The 23014-nt window shown below is 43.4% G+C and overlaps 1 protein-coding gene across 8 annotated transcripts in view; it reads right to left on the bottom strand.

Annotated features, from left to right (window-relative positions):
- Positions 1-23014, bottom strand: part of CMKLR2 (chemerin chemokine-like receptor 2) — a 45182-nt gene that overhangs the window by 5269 nt on the left and 16899 nt on the right. For 5 of the 8 annotated variants that reach the window (XM_047722774.1, XM_047722773.1, XM_047722772.1 and 2 more), the window contains one exon: positions 7508-7580. The exons of 1 other annotated variant lie outside the window; for it this stretch is intronic. The gene's annotated coding sequence lies outside the window, so the exon portion shown is untranslated. Of the gene's footprint in view, positions 1-7503; positions 7581-20476; positions 20488-23014 lie in introns of those variants that run through there. 2 more of the 8 variants (XM_047722776.1, XM_047722778.1) reach the window with 2 other exon arrangements.

Raw genomic sequence — 23014 nt, forward strand, 5'->3', positions numbered from 1 at the left:
TAACACTGAATTCATCATCCTACCTCAAAGTGTTTGAGGAACCTGGCAGGGCATAATTAAAAAATAAAAGAAATTCATTAGCCTCCTCCCAAACCCAGGCCCAGCCACCTTCTCTTTGTTTTTCAATATTCAGCTTAAATGCCACCTTTTCCTGGAAACATTTTCTGACATTACCTTTGCCCAGATAATTATACTAATAATCACTATTATTATCTTTTAAAAAGTCAATGTTATTGGGAATTATCTAGGTGCCAGGCACCTATGGTCTAATTTGATCCTCATGAGAATCTTATAAAGAAGGTAAGTAGTACTATTATTCCCACTTACAAGAAAGGATACTGAAGTTTGAGGAAACTTTGTGACTTGCGCAGGATCACACAGCCTTTAACTGGAGTCAGGATATGAACTCAAATCTACTGGACCCAGAGCTTGGACTCTTAGTTACTATGATTTCGTATGACACTGTATTCTTATTGTACTCGATACACTAAATTGTCATTGGTTTATCTTTGATTTCTGCCCTACCAAATTCTTTCTTTTTTCTTTTTTAAGATTTTATTTATTTATATGACAGAGATCACAAGTAGGCAGAGAGACACGCAGAGAGAGAGAGAGAGGAGGAAGCAGGCTCCCTGCTGAGCAGAGAGCCCAGTGCGGGGCTGGATCCCAGGACCCTGGGATCATGACCTGAGCCGAAGGCAGAGGCTTTAACCCACTGAGCCACCCAGGCGCCCCTGCCTATGACCTTTCAAGCTATTAGGAATCCTGAAGCCAAATGGCCCAGGTGGCAGTTTAAATCACCTTACAAAATCCTAAGCAGTAAGTAGAAGGACCCTCATTCTCCAAGCACAGAATGCCAAAGGAAGACCCCGAGTTACACTAGAACCATTAACCTGACCAAAAGTCAGAAACCTCCCCCTTCTAATGCCATTACTGACCCTGCTGGGCCAGAAGGATCACAGGGCCTGCTGAAGGACACCAGCCACCAGTCTTCTCTGTTCTTTTGGTAGGGGGGAAGGTACCGCAAGGATGAGTGATCTAGTTTGTCCGTTTCAGAATCCCTTCAAACAGGAAACCCCGTATCAGAGAGGTCCCCAATCTTTCAGAGAGCAGATGAGGTGATTAGACACAAGATCCAGTTAGCTCAAGCTTGGAGAAAGATTGTGAAGAATTGCTGAATGCTGCCCAGCTGAAACCTTCACAGGAAATATAATCTAGGAATTCCTCTGTGACTTAGAGCAAATGTTTTTGTGTGGTGGCGACGGTGAGGGATATGGGTAGGACGGAGAAAAGAGAGAAGTAAGGCAGAATTCAGCAACTGTCCCCCCTAGTCCTTGGACAAGCACAGTTAACCTTTAAGGACATAGTCTCATTTAATTATCACAGCTTGTTTATATGCTCCTCCGGATCTAATTAAGTTTCCAGATCTCATACTTACCCACCTACCTAGAGGCTAACTATATTAGTTTCATAGGGCTGACGTGACAAAGCACTCTAAACTTGAAATTTCTTTTTTTTTTTTAAAGGGTGGTTTTCTTTCTTTCTCTCTTTTTTTTAAAGAGATTTTTATTTATTTATTTGACAGACAGAGATCACAAGTAGGCAGAGAGGCAGACAGAGAGAGAGGAGGAAGCAGGCTCCCTGCCGAGCAGAGAGCCCGATGCGGGGCTCGATCCCAGGACCCTGGGATCATGACCTGAGCCGAAGGCAGAGGCTTTAACCCACTGAGCCACCCAGGCGCCCCAAACTTGAAATTTCTTAGTAACAGAAATTTACTGGCTCACAGTCCGGAGGCTAGAAGTCTGAAGTCAGGTGGGAAGTCAGAGGGAAGTCTTTGAGGGAGACTCTGTCCCGTGCTAGCTTCTGGTGATTTGCCAGCAAACTTTGGCCTTTCTTGGCTTGTACATGTGTTATCCTCAAACCTGCCTTCATTGCCTCATGGGGCTCTGCCTGAGTGTCTGTCTCTGTGCCCAAATGTCACCCTTCCATAAGGACTTGTATCCTACTGGATTACTGGTGGATTACAACCCACCCTAATGACCCTGTTTTAACTTGATGACCTCTGTAAAAACCGTAATTCCAAATAACATCACACTGTGAGAGGCCGAAGGCTTAGATGTCAACGTACCCTTTTGGAGAGGCGCAATTCCACCCGCAGCACAAACCCGGAGCCGGCAGCCACCTCCGAATTGTAATCACTCATTCATTTAGCACGTGTTCAGTAAGTGCCTGCATTTCTCAGGCGCTATTCTAGTTAATTGTGCTTCTTCACTAAATGAGACAATTATTTCTTCCCTTTTAGATTTTAGAGTCTAGCAGGAGATAGTAAAAAATAAACGTAATAGAAAAGCAAATTACATAGCGTGTTAAAGTGTGTTAAAAGCTGGTAAGTGCTGCAGAAAAACGGGGGGCGGGGGAGGGAGGAACGGAATAAAAGGGACAGGAGAGCAGGTTCTAATTTTCAGTGAGGTGGTCAGAGAAGGGCTCACTGGGGGGCCAGCAACCACAGTCGGAGGGACGTAAGGGAGTTAGTCATGTGGATATTGTGGGCAGGAGGGTCTAGGCAGAGGGAACAGCCAGTGCCTTAGGGCAAAGTGTGTCTAACGTATTCCAGAAATAGTGAGGATACCAGTATGTCTCGAGTAGGGTGAGCACTGAGAACAAGGGGAAGAGTAGAAGGAAAGAAGCAGCAAGGTTGTGTGAGAGGTCAGATATATAGACATTTGTAGGCCACTGAAGGACTCTGGTTTTCACTCTAAGGGAAATGGGATGCCCCTGAAGGATTCTGAGCAGAGGAGAAAAGTAATCTGTTTCTATTATCGTATAGTCCCTCCTTCTGTTAAGTTGAGAAGAGACTGCTGTGGGTAGTGGTGACGGCGGCGGTGGGGCACCCAAGTGTAGAAGCAGCGAGACTGATTCCAAGATTACTGGAATAATCCCGGGCGGAGATGAGGGTGGCTGGGACCAGAGCGGTAGCAGAAATGATGAGAAAGGCCTGAATTTGGGGTACCTGGGTGGCTCTGTCCATTGAGCATCTGACTCTTGATCAGGCCGTGATCACAGAGTCGTGGGACTGAGCCCTTGGTCAGGCTCTGCGCCCAGTGGGGAGTCTGCCTGAAAGGCTTTCCCTCGGCCCTTCCTCCCACTCACGCACATGCGCTCTAAGTAAATAAGTAATAATAAAAAAAAAAAAAGGACAGACTGAATTCTAATTTATACGTCGAAGACAGAATCAATAGGTTTCTTAGAGGATCTGACGTGAAAGAGAAGAGTTAAAAATGACTCCCAGGCCTTGGGGTCTCCTGTACCAGGTATCTCCTGATACCCCTTGTTCCGTCTAGTCATTGGCTCGAATATAGATACAGCCATGAGCTATCTCGCACTGCGTGGATGAGGAAAACATGTGTTTCATAAGATAGAAGAAGCTTGGGTCCTCCTTAGCCCTCGTTGAGCACAGCTGCCCTACCTCTCTGGACTTCCTCCTTCTGGATTGCTTAGTGAGAACATATTTGCCCTGCTATTCTTTGGGGCTTTTGTTAAAGCAGCAGGACCCGTACCCTAACTCACTTAGCTTCCCTGGGCCTTGCCTTTAAGCACTGTGGCGGACCCCTGGCCATGCCCACGTCTTGTGAGAAGATGCCATGAGAAACCCTTGAGGAAGGAGCTCTTCCTACCAGTGGCCGTGGCTTCAGGAAGCTTACTGGGGGAGAGAGTGGGGACCTTCCCCTGGGGACAACAGAAAGAGAAAGAAGTTGACCTTGTAAGGGAAATCTCTGTACCCCAGCAAGAGTCATTTAAGGAACACCCTTCTCAACCATGGAGGCCAACTATGAGGGGGGTTTTGCAAGTGACCATGGTAAGCTGATAAGACTCCTACTTTATAAGGAAATGGGGGGCAGACCTTGAGTTGCGCTGATATTAGACCTATACTCTTTTGGCAGAGGCTAAACATCCTCTGCCCTCTATTTCACATTTAAATGTCCCAGGGGCAGGTAACCATAAGAGGTTCAGTAGTTCAGGCTGGGGAGACAATGGGATTCAAGGGAACGGAGGAACAAGAGGGCCGCCCCCAGTGGGCAGCAGCTCCTCTGTCCTAGCCAACTGTTTCCATGCGGGAAGTGAGGACTTAGTGTTGCCAGAGTTTTTGAAGAATGGCTGGATATCTATATTATTAATGTGAAAAGCTTCTACTTTCTAAACGACTGTTTCAGGACAAAACAGCTGCAGACCACATTCAGCCTGTCCACAGACCTGTGACCCCTGGGGTGGGCCAACTCTTGAAAAGTTTGAGCTTTTAACAGTGAAGGAGGAGGCTGTGCATTAAAATGGAAATAGGGGCGCCTGGGTGCCCCAATGGGTTAAGCCTCTGCCTTCAGCTCAGGTCATGGTCTCATGGTCCTGGGATGGAGCCCCACATCGAGCCCCACATCCTGCTCTCTGCTCAGCAGGGATCCTGCTTCCCACCACCCCACCCCACCCCCGCCTGCCTGCTGCTCTGCCTACTTGTGATCTCTCTGTCAAATAAATAAATAAAATCTTTAAAGAAAGTAAAATGGAAATAGAAACTCTGAATTGCCTCTGCAGATGACTTGCCCCTTGGTCCCTGGGAGGCGACTGTGATTCAAGGCTACTCGAGGCCTCTGCAGAGACCCTCACTTTAACTTTCTACCAATTAATACAGCAGATGAGCTATAAGTTGGGACAAAGGAAAGGGAGAAGGACAAGCAGACTTTGCGCTGAGTGCGGCGGAGCCTGACACAGTACTCTTATCTCACGACCCATGAGATCATATGACCTGAGCAAAAATCACAAAGTAGGACGCTCAACTTACTGAGCCTCCCAGGTGCCCCCAGAGATGACTTTTTAATTTTTTTTTTAGAGATGAATTATAAAACTTGTGAAAACTGATATTCTGCTGTATCATCAATCGTGTTGTGTTAAACTTATCTGTTCATCTGTGGTGGGATAAGAGAAAAAGGGCAAAAAGGAGATAGAGAAAGAAAACATGAGAAAGTGTGTCCTCAGTTTAATCATGTGGACACAGTGCACACACACACGTGCTTATATACACATACACATATGGCTCGGAGAAGGGAGGGAAGGATGGAAAGCAGACGTCGCGGTGAAACTAGAGAAACATCTGGGCAAGAGAAATGAGCCTTGCTGGGCAGTCGCCCGAAATGAAGATGAATGGCAAGCGAATTAAGTCCTTCAGCCCAGGCCCGAAGGAAACCCTGTCATTTATTAAACAGGCAGAGTCAATCCGCGTTGGCCGGCAGTGACTTTCCATCGGGACCTCATGGAGCTTTCGTGATGTGGAAGTGCTTGCGGAGCGCAAGGGCAGCGCCGGGATGAGACTTTCAGACTTGACGGAAAAGAGGAAAGAGCTACTGTATTTGTCTTAGACCATATGTGCTGCTGAAAGGCAAATAAATTATTCTGACTGAGATGAAGACTAACAGAGGTATACGTGACCGTAACCGCTGTTGAGGGGCCCCTTAAGTAAGCACCAGGCTGTGCCCCGTGTGAGAACACACGCAGGCTCCCCCAGGCCAGGTTAGAGACGCGTGAAAAGCCCCCGGTGTGGAGCAAAGGTCAGAGCACTGTCCTGAAGGGTATGGTTTGTTTCCAAAGAATGTGAAGAGGTTTGTTTACCACAGGGATTTAGATTTCAGGGGGGACACTCCCGTTATCACATTCCTGGGTTATGGCTACTCGAGTGGCAAATGTCGAGTCCGGGTGCACAGAACTGTTTTTAAAAGTAAATAAATTGGTTTCTGAGCCATCCAGATTTAATAGATCGTAAAGCCTAAACCCGTCTCTGAATAAACAGATTTCACTGCGAGAGTTCTGGTGGAAAGAGTGATGATAAATTGTCTGCAAAACCCAGATGACTTTGGGGAAGGACATCTGGTAGAAATGTGTATCATTAAACTTTTAAAGGTGGCTTTCAACTTTTAAACTTTTAAATGTGGCTCGGCTATAGAGGGAAACATTTTGTTCATCTACCTTGACAAAACACAAAGATTCCTTCTGGCAGAACATTTGGTGAATGCAAAGGGGTTTCATTTAGTTCCATAGTGAGGAGTTAGATGGATTTTTATGGACAATCACAGAAGTCTTAAGAAAATGTAGTCTCCACTCTACTTGGAACAGAGAGAAGGATTTGATGTTGCTGATCTTTGTGTATGAGGATTGCCTGTGTAGAGCTCCCCCGTAAACCATGGTTAAAAAATTCAAGAGCTGAATGTGCCTCTTGAGAGATCCTTGTGGAAACTTGAGGGAATGTGTATTTTGCTTCAGAATGAATGACAGAAATGAGCAGAAAGAATTGATAGACATGACGGAGAAAACCTGGTGAAAACCACAGATCCGTGACCCAGCAAACTTGAATTTCCAAGGGCTGTCTTCTTAGGGAAGAGAGATTTTTTTTTTTTTTTAAAGAATGTGTGTGTGTGTTGTTGCGGGGGAGGTTGTTTGGAGGCATTGCTCAGTATTTTCCACTAGCTATCAAATATAAACTCTATACCACACCCCAGACTGTTCTCAAGATCTTTGACACCAGCAGAGTATTTTGCTGCCCTCTGGATGAACAGCCTCTACTTGGAAGCTATCACAGTACAGCAATGCTTATAAAGATACTCTATTGATTCAGTCAAGGGAAGTAAAGGAGGTTTAAAGAACGAAAGTTTGGGTTGTTTCAATGTTCCAGCAGATGCTTCCTGCTGGTTGGGAGGTGATGGAACCATGACTGTCCCATCGCTTCTCCTGGCTTCACTTATCCATTAATAGAAAAGCATCTTGCCTATCTACAGTTCCTATGTCATTTATTACTTAATTTCAGACATTAAGATAAATAACAACAGTCCTTGACATACTAGAAAGGTGGAAGTATTTTGGTTTGGCTCAAAAAAGGCAACAAAAAAAGGGGAGCGCCGGGTCATGAAGCCCTTGAATGTCATGTTCAAGTATTTGGATTTTATTCCATTGCCAGTTGGGAGCAAATAAAAATGTCTGTAGCAGGGAGGGACACCATTGAACCTTTGTTTTTGTAAAGATCATCTGGGAGTGATTTGGGAAAATGTTGCCATGACTGAAGCCAAAGATGGAAGGGCCTTAGGCATGAGAGTGAGAATAAAGATGAGGGAGATATCTTTGACAGATATCATCTAGGAAATTAATAGACGCTTTCAGGAAGCTTAGCTAAACTGAGTATAACCTTCACAATAACTTTTTTATTGAGTTGGCATTAAAATCAACCTCAGGAAAGCTAACTAATTTTAGGCATACACATGTTTTGTTCACTTTTAAAGGCGATGGGGTTGGGAGAAAGTTCTTCCCCATTCAATCAAGTGGTAATGAAATGATACCTATTTTTCACTCTGTTGGGGTCAAGGTCTTTTCATTAAAAGGCACCTGCAGGCTGATTGCGAGTCTTAAACCCCGGGTTTCATTTGAACAGTTGGAAAGGACCCAGCACGTATTTGCAAAGTCAACACCTACTTACGCTTCAGTTGTTCCAGTGCTTCACTCAGAAATTAGGGTCCGGGTTTGTACAATCTGTATGGCTCTGTGGATTGCTGGGAGAGAACAGTGAATGATTAACCTCGGGTCAGGGAGCAACCTTCAGGTTTCATTTGTTTGTGAGACTTTGAGCTAATGAACACACAGGTGTAATTGAAATATCCAGCAATAAAGTGGTCCATGGCTCTGGAATCACAGTGCCTGTTATCAGATCCCAGTCCCACCTCTTCCTGGCTGTGGATTCTTGGACAAGTCGCCTCCTCCCTCAAAACCTCAACTTCCTCGCTTATAAAATAAGTGTAGTAATAGCACTAACTCGTAGGGTTGCTGTAGTCATCACATAAGGAGATCTTCAAAAAGTGGTTTATTCAGGATCTGGCCCATAAAGCGTACTCATGATTTGATTATTGATTATTACCAGTTCAGGACTAAATGCGGCACACGATGGAGGGGAAGGTAGAATAGAAGAGGACTTGTTTGTGTTACTTCATGAACAGTGTGAGAAGAGGGGCACCTGAGTGCCTCAGTTGGTTAAGTGTTCGACTCTTGATTTTGGCTCAGGTCATGATTTCAGGGGGCCTGCTTAAGATTCTCTCCCTCCCTCTCTCCCTCTGCCTCTGTCTCTAAAAAATAAAATAAAATAAAATAAAATAAAATAAAAATTTGTTTTGGGGGTGCCTGGCTAGCTCAGTCAGGAGAGGAAGCCACTCTTGGTCTTGGGGTCATAAGTTCAAGTCCACATTGGGAGTAGAGATTACCTAAATAAATAACTTTTAAAAAAATTCTTTTAAAAAAGATTTTATTTATTTATTTGACAGACAGAGATCACAAGTAAGCACAGAGGCAGGCAAAGAGAAGGGGGGAAGCAGGTTCCCCGCCGAGCAGAGAGCCCGATGCGGGGCTTGATCCCAGGAACCCGGGATCATGACCTGAGCCGAAGGCAGAGGCCCCAACCCACTGAGCCACCCAGGCGCCCCCTAAATAAATAACTTTTTAAAAGTATAAATAATGGGGCGCTTGGGTGGCTCAGTGGGTTAAGCCTCTGCCTTCAGCTCAGGTCATGATCTCAGGGTCCTGGGATCGAGCCCCGCATCGGGCTCTCTGCTCAGCAGAGAGCCTGCTTCCTCCTCTCTCTCTCTGCTTGCCTCTCTGCCTACTTGTGATCTCTCTCTCTTTCTGTGTCAATAAATAAATAAAATATTTTTAAAAAAATAAATAAAAGTATAAATAAATACTTGCTTTGCTTTGGGAGGCCTGGGGGCTCACTCGGTTAAGTGTCTGCCTTCTGCTCAGGTCATGGTCTTAGGATCCTGGGATTGAGCCCCACATTCGAGCCCCACAGCCAGCTCCTGCTCAACAGGGAGCCTGCTTCTATTTCTCTTCTACCTGCTTGTGCACACACACTCACTCTCTCTCTCTCTCTCAAATAAATAACTAAAATCTTTCTTTAAAAAACTTGTTTTGTGGGCTTCATATTTTTAAAAAGATTAAATCTGTATGGGGTTCACACATTGTTAGATGCTGCCTTCTGACGGTGTTTGAGTCGGGGGGCCCCTGTGTCTAGCCCTCAGATACCATTATTATCCCCAGATCTGGCCAAGAGTGGTGAAAAATGGAATACTGTAGAGCATTTTAGTCTTCTTACTTCTCTCCTTTAAATAAGCTACTTATTTATTTTTGAATAAGGATGTGGTATAGGCCTTTTTACTTTTTTCTTTCTTTTTAAATGTAAGCTTTATGGCCAACATGAGGTTCGGACTCATGACACCAAATAAAGAGTTCCGATCAAGACGCACATGTTCTACCAACTGACCCAGCCAGGAACCCCAACATAGTCTAGGTCTTTATTTCACTTCTTTCCATATTTTACTGAGTCTGGGAAAATCACCACCATCAACAACGTATGTTTCAAAGCCTTGGTCATAGCAAAGAGAAATCCCCAAATCAGCATTTCCTTGAAAAGAGATTTTTCAAGGAATTTTTTAGCAGAAGGGATGTGGGTACTGAATTTGAAAACCTTGATGGCACAGGACTTGTGTGACTTTATTTTTGTAGGGCATATGACCGCACAGCTGCTGGAGATCCGAATTTTTCCAATTTACTTTCTGAATATTTTCATTCATACAAATGGTCCACACTAAAGCTTTAATCCTTTTTGATGTCTCTGACAGTGTTATGTCTCCTGAAGAACTGATTCTGGAAGCAGGAGTCACAACAGGGACTTCACCGATTACATGACTTCTCAGAAGTAGACACCACCCATGGTTTAAATTCTGAAAAGCCAGGGGCACACAGTATAATGCTGTGCAGCCTACCATAGCGTACCTGTTTTCTATTTCATCATTACCTGGACTGAAGATGTCTTGTTTCTCAATCATATTTTGTCCATGACATTTACAGAAGTGTAAGGGGGAATAGCCGATTTAGGGTGAAAACTGCATGGGCAGCCATTTGAGTCTTACTTTAATTTATACTAAGACATTTCCTTTGTTAAGGAAAGAGAAGGCCTGGGTGCCTGGGTGCTTCAGTCGGTTAAGGGTCAGGCTCTTGGTTTTGGCTGAGCTCATGATCTCATGTGTCCTGAGATGGAGCCTTGCATCAGGCTCTGCTCACAGTGGGGAGTCTGCTTGGGTCTCTCCCTTTGTCCTTGCCCCACTTGCGTGTTCTCATGCTCTCTCTCCTAAATAAATAAATCTTAAACAAAAAAGAAGAAGAAGAAGAAGAAGAAGAAAGAAAAAGAGAGAGAGGCTATTCTCCTAAAGGGGAAGTAACAGAAGTCAAGGGACTTGCAGAATAGACTGAATTTGTAGCCACTTCACAAAACAATACTGTGTCTCTCTCAGAGAAGTAGTAAGTGAACTTGGTCAAGGAGGTGGAAGGGAAACTTGTTTTGGTTGCAAGAGTAATGTTTTTTCAACACAGCAGCAAAAATGTGCGGGGTGGAGGGAAGGGCGACAATTCTAGAACTTCCTCCCATTCATGTAAGATTATGCTTGACAATGTGTTTGCCTTTCTCCAGCCCTGGGAGGACATGGGAGGGGGTGTGGTCACAGAAATGTAGTCACAGAAGATAAAACAAAGCCTAAGTCGAAAGTCTTGCCAATCGATCATTATCAAACAGTTGAGTGCCAGAACCATTATTTTGATGGTTTCCAGCCTTTCATCATGAACATTTAAAATTATTTTATGGTAATGGAAACAAAGCTGGCAGCTTCATCTCCATCTTGTCATGGTCAGTCTGCGTCAGGAATAGTTTGTTGAGGTCGTCCAAACAGATTTTGAGAAGACCACTGGGAAGCGAAAGCAGTGTAAGGGAAGGACTCAGGGGACTGAAATGACTTGACGTTGTCTTTGTTGACATGTTTGAAGCAAACCAGCGAGAAAAGGAACACTGAAGGTGTTTGATATCTGTCTTCAGATACTCAAAGATGAGGAAAAAGTGAGACATTTATTCTCTGTGTTTCTCATGTTGGAGCTATGGCAAAAAAAAAAAAAAAAAAAATGTTGGCATCGCAGCCAGGAAAATTTTGGCTTAGTAGAAACAAGAATTTATAGCTGTTCAAAACGGAGAATGTTAAAAACCAGCAGCCAACAAATTGAGCAAACAGATGCATAACATTGGGTGGGCACTGAGGGGGGTTCAGGCACAGGCTGGCTGCCGGATGGGGAGGCCCCAGAAGGCACAGAAGCACGCGCGAAGGGGGTCTTAAACTTGGTCTTCTAAGAGCAAGAATCTATCACAACTTTTTTTCAGATTACTTTTGAGCCCTTATTTTCTATCTACTTGATTAGGAAACTGAAGATGAGGAAAATTGCAAAACTTGGAAAAACCATTTGGCTGGCAAGCTGGCATGGTCCGAATTCTTATCCAAATATGTGACTGTGCGTGCTCTTAACCTTTAGGCACCCAAGGCACAAGAAGCCTTTCTCAAGCAGGAGATATTCTTTTTTTTTTTTCTTTTTTGATTTTATCTATTTATTTGATAGGCAGAGATCACAAGTAGGCAGAGAGGCAGGCAGAGAGAGAGGAGGAAGCAGGCTTCCTGCTGAGCAGAGAGCCCGATGTGGGCTCGTGGGCTCGATCTCAGGACCCTGTGATCATGACCTGAGGCGAAGGCAGAGGCTTTAGCCCACGGAGCCACCCAGGTGTCCCTGCAGGAGAGATTCTGAGAATGACACCTACTTAGAGAATAATTCGACGTTCCTGTACTAGAGCTATCCCCGTGGTTAAATGAAAAACAAAACAGAACAAAAGGAAACAAAAAAATGAAGCCCTCTTCCCTACACATGAGGACTCCTAGCTAGGACCAAGCTGAGAATGACAGAAGAGAGCTGCTTGGGCTCTTTCTTGGACTTCCTCACCACTCACCACCTGCCACCCGCACCCCTTGGCCCAGGGGACGCCCCTGTGAGCACAGATTGTAACTCTGAGCTCCCGTCACAGAGGCGTATTAATCCTGCTTCATAGGCCCCTGTTTGCCCAGAACCTATTCTGTTCCTGGCGCTGGTTCTGACTCTGCTGTTAAAGTCTCTGCAAAATGTAGAAAAGTGAAGAACCAAACTGTCTGACCAGGACCCTAGACCACCTCCTATGTAGCTTTCCGGCAGCTGGGTTTGCGAGGACATTCAGACAAATGCGTATTCTTACTGCTCTGGAGCAGAGGTCTGCCTTGGTGAACTGGACCACACGTGAACCTGGAGGACAGAATTTGCCAAAGGCTTCTCCTTTCCTCCTGGATTCACTGGGATTTCTTCTTGGCTTCCTAAAGGCAAGGGTACTTTCAAATAGTATATACGTATCCAGGTCCTAGCTTACCACTTCGGGCATAGGACATGGATGAGAGAGAAGAAAATCAGAAAAGGGAAAGAAAACTTTTTTTTTTTTTTTTAAGATTTATGTATTTACTTGAGAAAGAAAGACAGAGAGAGCACAAGCCAGGAGAGAGGCAGAGGCAGGCGAGAGAGAATCAGACACCGTGCTGAGCTGGAAACCTGACGTGGGGCTCCATCCCAGGACCTGGAGATCATGACCTGAGCCAAAAGCAGATGCTTAACCATCTGAGCCACCAAGGCACCCGGGGAAGAAAACTTTTAACCCAGTTTCTACTTCTGATCAAAGCCCTCCGACTAAACCTCATCTAAAGATACAAGCGTATTCACTTTGAGGCTCCATTTTGTCCAGAGCCTTTGAAGGGAACCAGGTTCATTATGGAAACAGTGTTCTTTAGAGATTAGCATGACCCACTGTCACATCTCGAGTTTCCCCCATGCTCTTGTCTCTTTCTTTTTTCTCTTTTAAAAGATTTTATTTGTGTTGCCTGGGTGGCTCAGTCGGTTAAGCTGTCTGCTTTCTGCTCAGCGGATGATCCCAGGGTCCTGGGATCGAGCCCTGCATAGGGTTTCCTGCTCAGCAGGAAGCTTGCTTCTCCCTCTGCCTGCCACTCCCCCTGCTTGTGCACTCGCTCACACACTCTCTGACAAATAAATAAATAAAATCTTTAAAAAAAAATAAAACAGGGGCGCCTGGGTGGCTCAGTGGGTTAAAGCCTCTGCCTTCAGCTCAGGTCATGATCCCAGGGACCTGGGATCAAGCCCTGCATAGGTCTCTCTGCTCAGCAGGAAGCCTGCTCCCCGCCCCTTCTCTGCCTGCCTCTCTGCCTATTTGGATCTCTGTCTGTCAAATAAATAAAATCTTTAAAAAAAAAAAAAACGTGAGCCATTTTGCCTCAATATACTACTGTGGATACTTTGTGATCTATCTCTGAACATCTGGGCCTCTCACTCTATATATTCAATGATCCCACTACAACTTACAATTATAATAATAATTTGCTATTATCCCAGACATGGGAATTATTTCCTTACTGTTTGTCCCCTTAGCTCCCCCAAGAGTCAGATTGCATGAAGGCCCAAGATCAGGGTAAGGCAAGTGAGGCAGGGTTATATAAGAGCAAGGCCGTATCCTGACTTTGCTTAAAATTTTGGTGTTTTGTTTTTTTTTTTTTTTTGTCCAGCAGATGTTTTACATTCATTTTGATTAATGAGATTTTGGGTACTTGTGACAATTTTGTGTCAATTGCCTCACCCTAGTGTTGACCCTCCCATAACACTTGACCCCATCTTAGTCCGCAGGTAACTGAGTAGCTGGGTGTGTTGAACAAGTTTCGGAACTAATTACAGGTGGTTCTAAGTCTTAGTTCTGCATGTCACTACTGCACGTCTTTGGATGAGTCCCCTTCCTACTGGGACCCCATGGGTCTCCTCTGAAAAACACAGGGGACATTTAATTTTAAACTTTTATGAGAAGCACCAAGATGGCAGGACAATGTATTCTAGCTCTTTAACTATCCTCCCTGCCTCCAAATAGCACCAAATCTGGTGCTTTGCACAGAGTGGGTATTCAAAAAATATCTTCTAGTCAATGCTTTTTGCACATTGAAACAAAATTATAGACCAAGGTCCCAAATGAAAAGCCTGCACAAATTAGAAACATTCTGCAAACAAAACAGAAACCTCCCCAAACAAAAACACTGTCCCTCCCTCATTCTTCTCAGAAAAAAAAAAAAAAAAAAAGAATTTAAAATCCTTGCTCTCTGATTTATTTAATTATGGCAAATTCTTTTTTTTCCGGGAAATATTCTATTCAAATATTTCAGGTTTTGAGTGAAGCAGACTTGTGTAATCACCCAGCCCTCAGGGATTTCTTTCCATCTAAAGATACTAGTACCACCCTAATGAGTCAGATTTCATAAAATGTAACATCTGTGAGAAAAGGTTATAAACATGCGATGGTGCCCAAAACAGCTGTGGAACTTCCGAAGAAATAGAATCTCCACTTCCTAACTAGTTCTTCATATTTTAAGTTTGCATAACTAGAAGGTAAGGAGAGAGCGTATTCATATGCTCCCCTCTTCTTTCCTTAACTAAGAAAAAAAATAAATGAAGGAAGAAAGGAAGGAAGGAAGGGGGAAGGAAAGGAATATCGTCAGATCCTGGTTCAGTGGTAAAACATCGGACTGTATTTTAAGAGCTTTCTTTTATTCTTAGTTCATTTTACAATAGGCATCTTATCCATTTACCTACTGTCTATAGTGGTAGCAATGAGAGAGAAGAGCCACTTCTGAGACCTCTTAACCATATTATTTTGTAAATTGGTTCTGGACACAGTAACTATACAATAAAATAATCTGCATTTATTTAATATCTTTCTTTCATCTTTGATACGATTCACCTTGTCCCAGAGGCAGAGGTCTGGTACTTGATGGAAAGGAAAGAGATCTTGTGAAAGTCATTAAATACAGTGGTGCGGGAGAAAGAATGGATTTTTGCATATACCGACCGCACTGCTTCTATCGCTTTCGTACTTGGAGAACTCAAAAGCCAAGGGCTTCACCAGGTGCTCAAATTAGAAAATATCTCGGCATCTACACAAGTCCTATAATATATCTTCAGATAAACATAATATAAGCAGTTTGCTTCCTCTCAAGGAAGTTGGAAGGAACTCAGCAACAAACCACTTGATAGAAGAAAAACAATTTTTAGTTTTACTTTTAGCAAAAGTTCCTGCATCTTTTCTGTTCATCATAGATTTCCACGAATGAGGCAAAGTTAGACAAACCGTTTTAAGCCTAAAGTCCAATTACAGAAAGTTATTAAAAGCAGAAAAAGCATATGCCTGGGTGGTGGCTCAGTCGGTTAAGCCTTTGGCTAAAGTTGTGGTCCCAGGGTCCTGGGATCAAGTCCCACATCAGGCTCCCTGCTCAGCGGGGAGTCTGCTTCTCCCTCTGCCCCTCCCCCTGCTTGTGCTTTCTCCCTCTTTCTCTCTAATAAGTAAATAAAATACTTAAAAAATATAAAAATAAACAAATAAAAGCCAAAAAATGGCAATTCTAAAATCATCTTTAAAACCACAATACAGGGGTGCCTGGGTTGCTCAGTCTTTAAGCGTCTGCCTTTAGTTCAGATTCCAGGGTCCTGGGATCGAGCCCTGCATCAGGCTCGGCAGGAGAGCCTGCTTCTCCCTCAGCCTCTGACCTTCCCCTTGCTTGTGTGCTCTCCTCTCTTTCTCAAATAAATAAATAAAACCTTAAGACAAAAATAAACCACCATACAGAGTCATATTAAAAGTAACCATAGAGAGCTTGAGTTGAAGACACTTTAGTTTTGCTTGCATTCAAGATAATCAAGTTTTGAAAAAAGATATTCAGAATGGCCTTCCTATTACTTCTTAAAAAAAATCTAATTTCACCATACTAACCTGGAAAATAGGACTTCACGGGAGTGTCCAGAATGTTCGTTAGAAATTACCTGTCTTCTCTCACTTCAGAATTCACTTGTTAAGCAACATCTGCATTGAACTTTATGCCAGTTACTGTATAAAACAAATCATCTCCTGACAGGTTCTCCTGGTTGGTAATGTGCTTAGGCAGCAATTACAGGCCTTGAATTTTTTTCCTAAGATGGATTTGGTAAGCCTACATCAAAGAGATACAGAAGATGGGCTAATGGCTTACTCAGTGCCTTTTTATCATCCAAGAGAAGGGTATTGATGTGGTCTGCCTGGGCAGGGTCCCAGCCCACCACCTCCACTCACATTTCCATGATGTGCACTCTTCAACAAAGGCACTGTGACTAGTGTCCTGTGGCAATCTGTTCTTAGGTTTAGATGTGCTAAAATTTCTGCACCAAAGTAAGACTTCTCCTTGACCATGAGCTCTATGTGAGTCCACAAAGGGATGTGACTGCTTTAAAAAAAAGGAAAGAAAAAAAAAGGTGAATTTGTCCTTGAGCTGTTCTAATAGAAAGAAGGGAGTGTTTGTCCAACTCTGCTTGAACCGGTCAGATTGTACCTGGGAGTGTTACACTGTTTTCTGAGAATTACAGTTTTGGAGGAACAATGATAAACTAGAGCACGACCAGAAGAGAGACAACAGGACAGAGAGAAGGCTTGAAATTATATCATGTGAGGAACACTGAATGAATTTGTGGAAGCTATTTATTCCAGAAAAGAAAGGACAAGATAATCTTTTTTTAGAATTTATTTTTTTGGTAATCTCTGTACCCAACATGGTGCTCGAACTTATGGCCCTGAAATCAAGAGTCACATGCTCTTCTGACTGAGCCAGCCAGGTGCTTTAGGGGAGGATAAATTTTTTCAAATGGCTCATGGTCTGGTATGCAGATGAGGGAGCTCTTACCTGACCAGAGAGCAAAACTAAGGAGAGAAAGACACATTGTACTTCCAAAAAAGGCAAAATTTTCTAAAGATGAGAGTTGTTTAAAATCGGGGTTTATTTGTTTAAAAAATATTTATCAAAAAATATTTTAGAAAGTATTTATTAAGCATCTACAGTATGTTCTAAGCCCCAAACAGTAGTAAGTAGCAGTGAACAGAACCCACGCAGCTTTCCTTCTTGTGCAAAGCTATGTCAGATAATGGCCCACTTCTCATGAATGGAGGTGCTGAATAAGGCAACCGAGAACTGAAGGTTTTTATAGGAGGAAATCAGGAATTAAGTGTGACCGGGCTTGATGTTGTCTAAAGTTCTGCTAACTCTGAAACTCTACTATTTTGTTTTTTTTGTGGGCACCTGGGTGGCTCAGTCCTTAAGTGTCTGCCTTCAGCTCAGGCCATGACCCCAGGGTCCTGGGATCGAGCCCCACATTGGGCTCCCTGCTTGGCGGGAAGCCTGCTTCTCCCTCTCCCACTCTCCCTGCTTGTGTTCCTTCTCTCGCTGTCTCTCTCTCTGTCAAATTAAATAAATAAAATCTTAAAAAAAAAGACTTTTGTTTATTTATTTGACATAGAGAGACATAGCGAGAGAAGGAACATAAGTGTTGGCAGCGGGGGGTGGGGGTTGGTGGCAGTAGGGGCGGTGGGAGAGGGAGAAGTAGGTTTCCTGCTGAGCAGAGAGCCCAATGCAGGGCTCAATCCCAGGACCCTGGAATCATGACCTGAGTCAAAGGCAGATGCTTAATGACTGAGCCACCCAGGAGCCCCTGAAACTCTAATGTTATACCTGTTACAGTTGGCTGGCTCTTCTGGCCCCTGGTCAGGATGTACAGTCTGATTCTGTGGCTTAGCCATAATGTCCTACCAAACCGTGCCTATACGCAGTGCCTGCTTCACTAGGGGTTTTGGAAGGATGGGGTGCATGAAGGATAAATGTATGCCATATAATGTACTGTGAAGGGAAACAATTTTCACTCCCAAAGACATGGCAGCCATTTCTCCTCATTTTCATCTTTTTCAACTTGCCTTTAGTTGGGGGAAGGGGAGTTCTCTCTTTACAAACCGATTTCTATTCTTTAATCTCTTTGAAAGAGGGTAAAGTTAGTATGGCCAAAGATTATGGAATTATTGGGGCGCCTGGATGACTTAGTTGGTTAAGTGCCAGACTTTTGATTTCGGCTCAGGTCATGCATAGTCTCAGGGTCGTGCTATCAAGCCCTACATCGGACTCTGTGCTCAGGGGGAGTCTGCTTACGATTCCTCTCCCTCTCCCTCTGCCCCTCCCCCTGCTTGCACACGAGTGCTCTCTCTCTCTCTCTTTCAGACAAATAAATCTTTAAAGACCATAGAATTATAGTCTGTTAAAGTGAAATGGGATGTCAGAGACAACTTAATCTAGTCCCTTCATTTAATACATGAGAAAGAGAGTTAGGAGAACACATAAATACCTGAATACGGAGTGGTGGGGACAGGAAAGAAAAAAGAAAAATCCCTGAATACCTAAGACGGAAGCACTAATAATTACTAGCATTTTAGGCAAAATATCGACTTTGGGCCCAGAGAGTTTTATAAAGAATCATGCAGAATTTCTAGAAATTACAAAGTTGATATTGGAATTTATTTTACTGGATGCATAAAATAGTAGCTTAGACCCAGTCAAAGGGAGAATGTAAACTAGAAGATCTGAAGAGGATAACTAAAATGTAGCGCAGCGAGACAATGAGATGGAAAATAGGAAAGAAAGCCTAAAAAATAAAGGACAGAGAGTAAAGCAGTCTAACATATTATCAAATCAACATGGCAGAAGGGAATAAAGCCTTGTGCTAACTAGGTGGTTAAAAGTAGGACCCCAATCAAAGTCTAGTTGATATGTGGGTGTTTTGAGCATCTAAAAATAGGACTATAAAATAATGAATGCCCATAATATCCCTTTTTTAAAAAATGTTTTTCTATTTATTTGCCAGAGAGAGCACAAGCAGGGGCAGTGGCAGGCAGAGGGAGAAGCAAGTTCCCCGCTGAACAGGACCCTGGGATCATGACCTGAGCCGAAGTCAGACACTTAATGAACTGAGCCACCCAGGTGCCTCCAAAATATTCCTGATCAACACAGAGGGTGATTGATTTGGGGATCATTCAATCTGGTGATTCTGAAGAGGACAGGGACACCTTTGCTCTGCTTTGACATGGGTAATGTTCGAAAACAGGATCCCTTTGGCCTTGACCAAATATGGAACAACTCCCTAAGAGAATAAAATTGGAAGACAAAAACTCATTCTAGAAAGAAATCAAGACCATGCTTCTAAGACCTTTTGTAAAATTATGGAATGCCTGGAAATTTTTCATACTGATCGTGTTTCTAGTATCTACTATTCTCCCCTGGTGATTAGCAGTAAAAGATTTAAGGTAAAAATAGATGTTTGTGGAGCAAAGAATATGGCAGTTGGACAGATGCACAACAAGAGAAGTGGGTAGAGTCAGCTACTGGGGGAGAGGGAGGTGTCTGAGTTCCTGAGGCCTCTCACGGATGAGGAAAGAACACAGGAGGTGCTTGGAACCTCACTCTGGGGTTGAATAGCAGAGAGAGACAAGTGGGACTCTCCAGCAAGGCGGTCAGTGGAATCTACATGACTCCTTGCGCCTGCCTATCTATCACCTATCTATCTATCATCTATCTATGTATCTATGTATCTATCATCTATCTATCTATAAACGACAGTGTATGTGGATCCCTCCTAATAGCCCAAAAGCTGGGGGGAGTTATGTTTCTGGCAATATGGTACTCTAGATACTCTAGATATTCTTTAAACATCTTTCACTACAAAACCTTGAAAAACACTGGATTAAACATAACAAAATCATCTTTTTAAATGTATGGCTGAGGTGGCAAGAAGGTAAGGAAAATTCTTAGAGACTTGAACGGAAATCGGGGGGGGATCAGGAATACAGAGAGACATCAAAGCCATGGCTTATGCAACCTTTCCTTTGTTGTTACCACCATGCAAAGCTCAGAAAGTATAATGTAGGACCTGAAAATTTCCTTAAACTCCTGGAACCCGTAAGTCTCCCAGTTCCTGGTGAGGGGCGCTGATGCATGCTGGGAGCACACTTTTAACTCAGCCTTAGCCTTCATTTTCTGCTTGCAGAAACTTCAAGGTCATCCAAAGTGAAAGATTAAGGCCTTTTCCTGCCTCTCTTGGCAATGCACAGGACCCTGGGCACCAGCACAGCTCTATACTTATTCTTAGGTATATGTCAGAGCTTTTCAAAGCCTCTCTGTACGTCTTATTCCTCAGTCTTCCTTTTAAAACTTTTGCTTAGGGGCACCTGGGTGGCTTAGTCAGTTAAGTGTCTGACTCTTGGTTTTGGCTCAGGTCATGATCTCAGGGTCTTGAGACTGAACCTGGCATTTGGCTCCCTGCTTAGAAGGGAATCAGCTTCCTCTTTCTCCCTCTGCCCACTCCCCCATGTGCATGACTGCACACACGCACGCTCTGTCTCCCTCAATAGGTAAATAAATCTTTAAAAAAATTTTTTTAGTAAAGCTTTTGGTTAGTCTAATGCTTTCCCTTAACTGGTATCGACCTCCTCAGGCAGCTGCAAAGCTACTAACTGCTGTTACTATTTTCGATAAATGCTTACGGGGGAAAAGCTGTTCACCGTAGGTGAGCGGACTCAGGTCAAATACAGATGTTTTGCAAGTGAGGCTTTGCAGGAAGCCACCAGGCAGGACACAATAATTTTCTGGGAATGAAGCTTTTAAGGAGCTCCAAAGCTATTTTCTGTTCCTTCCAGTTGCTCCCAGGCTGCTGGTCTTCACGGGGAATGCAGGTTGTCAGCTTTCTAGAAGACTGCTCCGCTGGGTAAGACTAGAGCAAGTTACAAATGTCACACAGCTCACTTCTTTTACTGAGATGAAGCCGTTTTAAATTTTGTTTTTTTAAATATTTTATTTATTTATTTGACAGAGAGAGAGCACAAGTAGGTAGAGAGGCAGGCAGAGAGAGAGAAGAGAAAGCAGGCTCCCCGCCAAGCAGAGAGGCCGATGCGGGACTCAATCCCAGGACCCTGAGATCCTGACCTGAGCCGAAGGCAGAGGCTTAACCCACTTAGCCACCCAGGCGCCCCTGTTGTTTTTGTTTTTGATGAACACTCCCAGATTGTTGCAAGCCTTTGGATAAATATCAGAGTTCTGGAGAAGTGGATTCAGACCATTTTGCCAGCTTCTTGTTGCTTTGTGGGGGAGAGAGTTTTCTGAGGTCCTTGCTCTGCTAGTTTTGCTCCTGGCACCTGGATGGGGAGTTTGACTAGGCATATTTTGCACATATAGGAGCCTCGTGGCTCAAGCAGCATGTGTTCTTTAAAAAATTAGGCTTAGGGGTGCCTAGCTGAAGCGTCCAACTCTTGGTTTCAGCTCAGGTCATGGTCTCAGGGTTGTGAGATCGAGCCCCGGGTGAGGCTCTATGCTCAGCTTGAGATTCTCTCTCTCCCTCTACCCCTCTTGCTTGCCCTCATTCTCTCTTGCTCTAAAATAAATAAATCTTTTAAAGAATTAAAAACAAATTAAAAATTACGCTTATTGGGGCGCCTGGGTGGCTCAGTGGATTAAGCCGCTGCCTTCGGCTCAGGTCATGATCTCAGGGCCCTGGGATCGAGTCCCGCATCAGGCTCTCTGCTCAGCAGGGTGCCTGCTTCCCTCTCTCTCTCTCTCTGCCTGCCTCTCCATCTACTTGTGATCTCTCTCTGTCAAATAAATAAATAAAATCTTTAAAAATTACGCTTATTAAGTCTAAGAATAGCAATATAGCTCACATACTAATTAAACTCCTATGGAAACACATATATTTTCCCAACACCTTCTTCTCCTTCCTAAACATGCTAATGGTAGAGACTATAAAAGTGAATGAATGAATGAATGAATGAGTGAATCGATCAGTCAGTCAAATTTGTGACTCATCAAAGGGTCTAGTATGGGACTTAAACACAATAAATATTCAAGGAATGGTGCTGAATCAAAACATATTGGCTCCAAATAGGCAAAATCAACTGATACGCTATTATATTTTATCCTCACATAACACTAAATTTTTTTTTTAAGATTTTATTTATTTATTTGACAGATAGAGATCACAAGTAGGCAGAGAGGCAGGCAGAGAGAGAGAGGAGGAAGCAGGCTCCCTGCTGAGCAGAGAGCCTGATGCGGGACTCGATCCCAGGACCCTGAGATCATGACCTGAGCCGAAGGCAGCGGCTTAATCCACTGAGCCACCCAGGCGCCCCACATAACACTAAATTTTTAGCTTTATATTTTTCTCATATAAAGTTGTAAATTTTATGTTGATGATTTCCCACTTCCCTTAATGTTTATGGGATATATCTTGGTTTGGGTGAAAAATAAGTACTAGAATAAAGTTTTTTTTTTAAAGATTTTATTTATTTATTTGACAGACAGAGATCACAAGTAGGCAGAGAGGCAAGCAGAGAGAGAGAGAGGAAGGGAAGCAGCAGGCTCCCTGCTCAGCAGGGAGCCCGATGCGGGGCTCGATCCCAGGACCCTGAGATCATGACCTGAGCCGAAGGCAGAGGCTTAACCCACTGAGCCACCCAGGCGCCCCTAGAATAAAGTTTTAACAATAAATTCTTTCCATAAAAGCAAGGAAAAAAAAAAAGAGAGGAAGGATGGAGGAAAGGAGAGGGGAGAGAGGAAGATCCTCCTGGCCCTTGTCAAGGTGGTGGCCACTGACAAATTTGGAAAGTATTTGACTAATACCTAGCAGAGATAATTATTTTCCATAAAAAAACTTATAACTAGCTCAATTGAAGGACATTAGTTAAAGGAGCCTGTCTGGAAATAATCTCGAAAAGATCTTTGTGTCTCATGTCTTCCTTAATTTGTTATAATGAATGAGTCATAATATTTTAAGAGGATTAGAGCTGCTTATAATGAGTGCTACATTTAAAGGACTAAAGAAGCTTTAGTAACAATATAATATAATATGATTATGGTACAAGATAATATGATGGGACAAGATAATATGATTCTTTCATTTCCTGTTTTCACTAGCAAATTACCAAAAAAAAAAAAAAAAAACCCACAAAGCAGGTTTTTGTTTTGTTCTTTGCTAGAGAAGAAAATGTGAAGGTTAAGTAGTATCTGGCTATGCATACACACTCACACACACATAAATACTGAGTTAACTCAATTTTATAAATGTGTAATAAAATTGGTGTCATAAATCATTTTATCTCTTTACTTCTCTA

Source organism: Lutra lutra, chromosome 3 (genome assembly GCF_902655055.1).
Source record: "Lutra lutra chromosome 3, mLutLut1.2, whole genome shotgun sequence".
Classification (NCBI taxonomy): domain Eukaryota; kingdom Metazoa; phylum Chordata; class Mammalia; order Carnivora; family Mustelidae; genus Lutra; species Lutra lutra.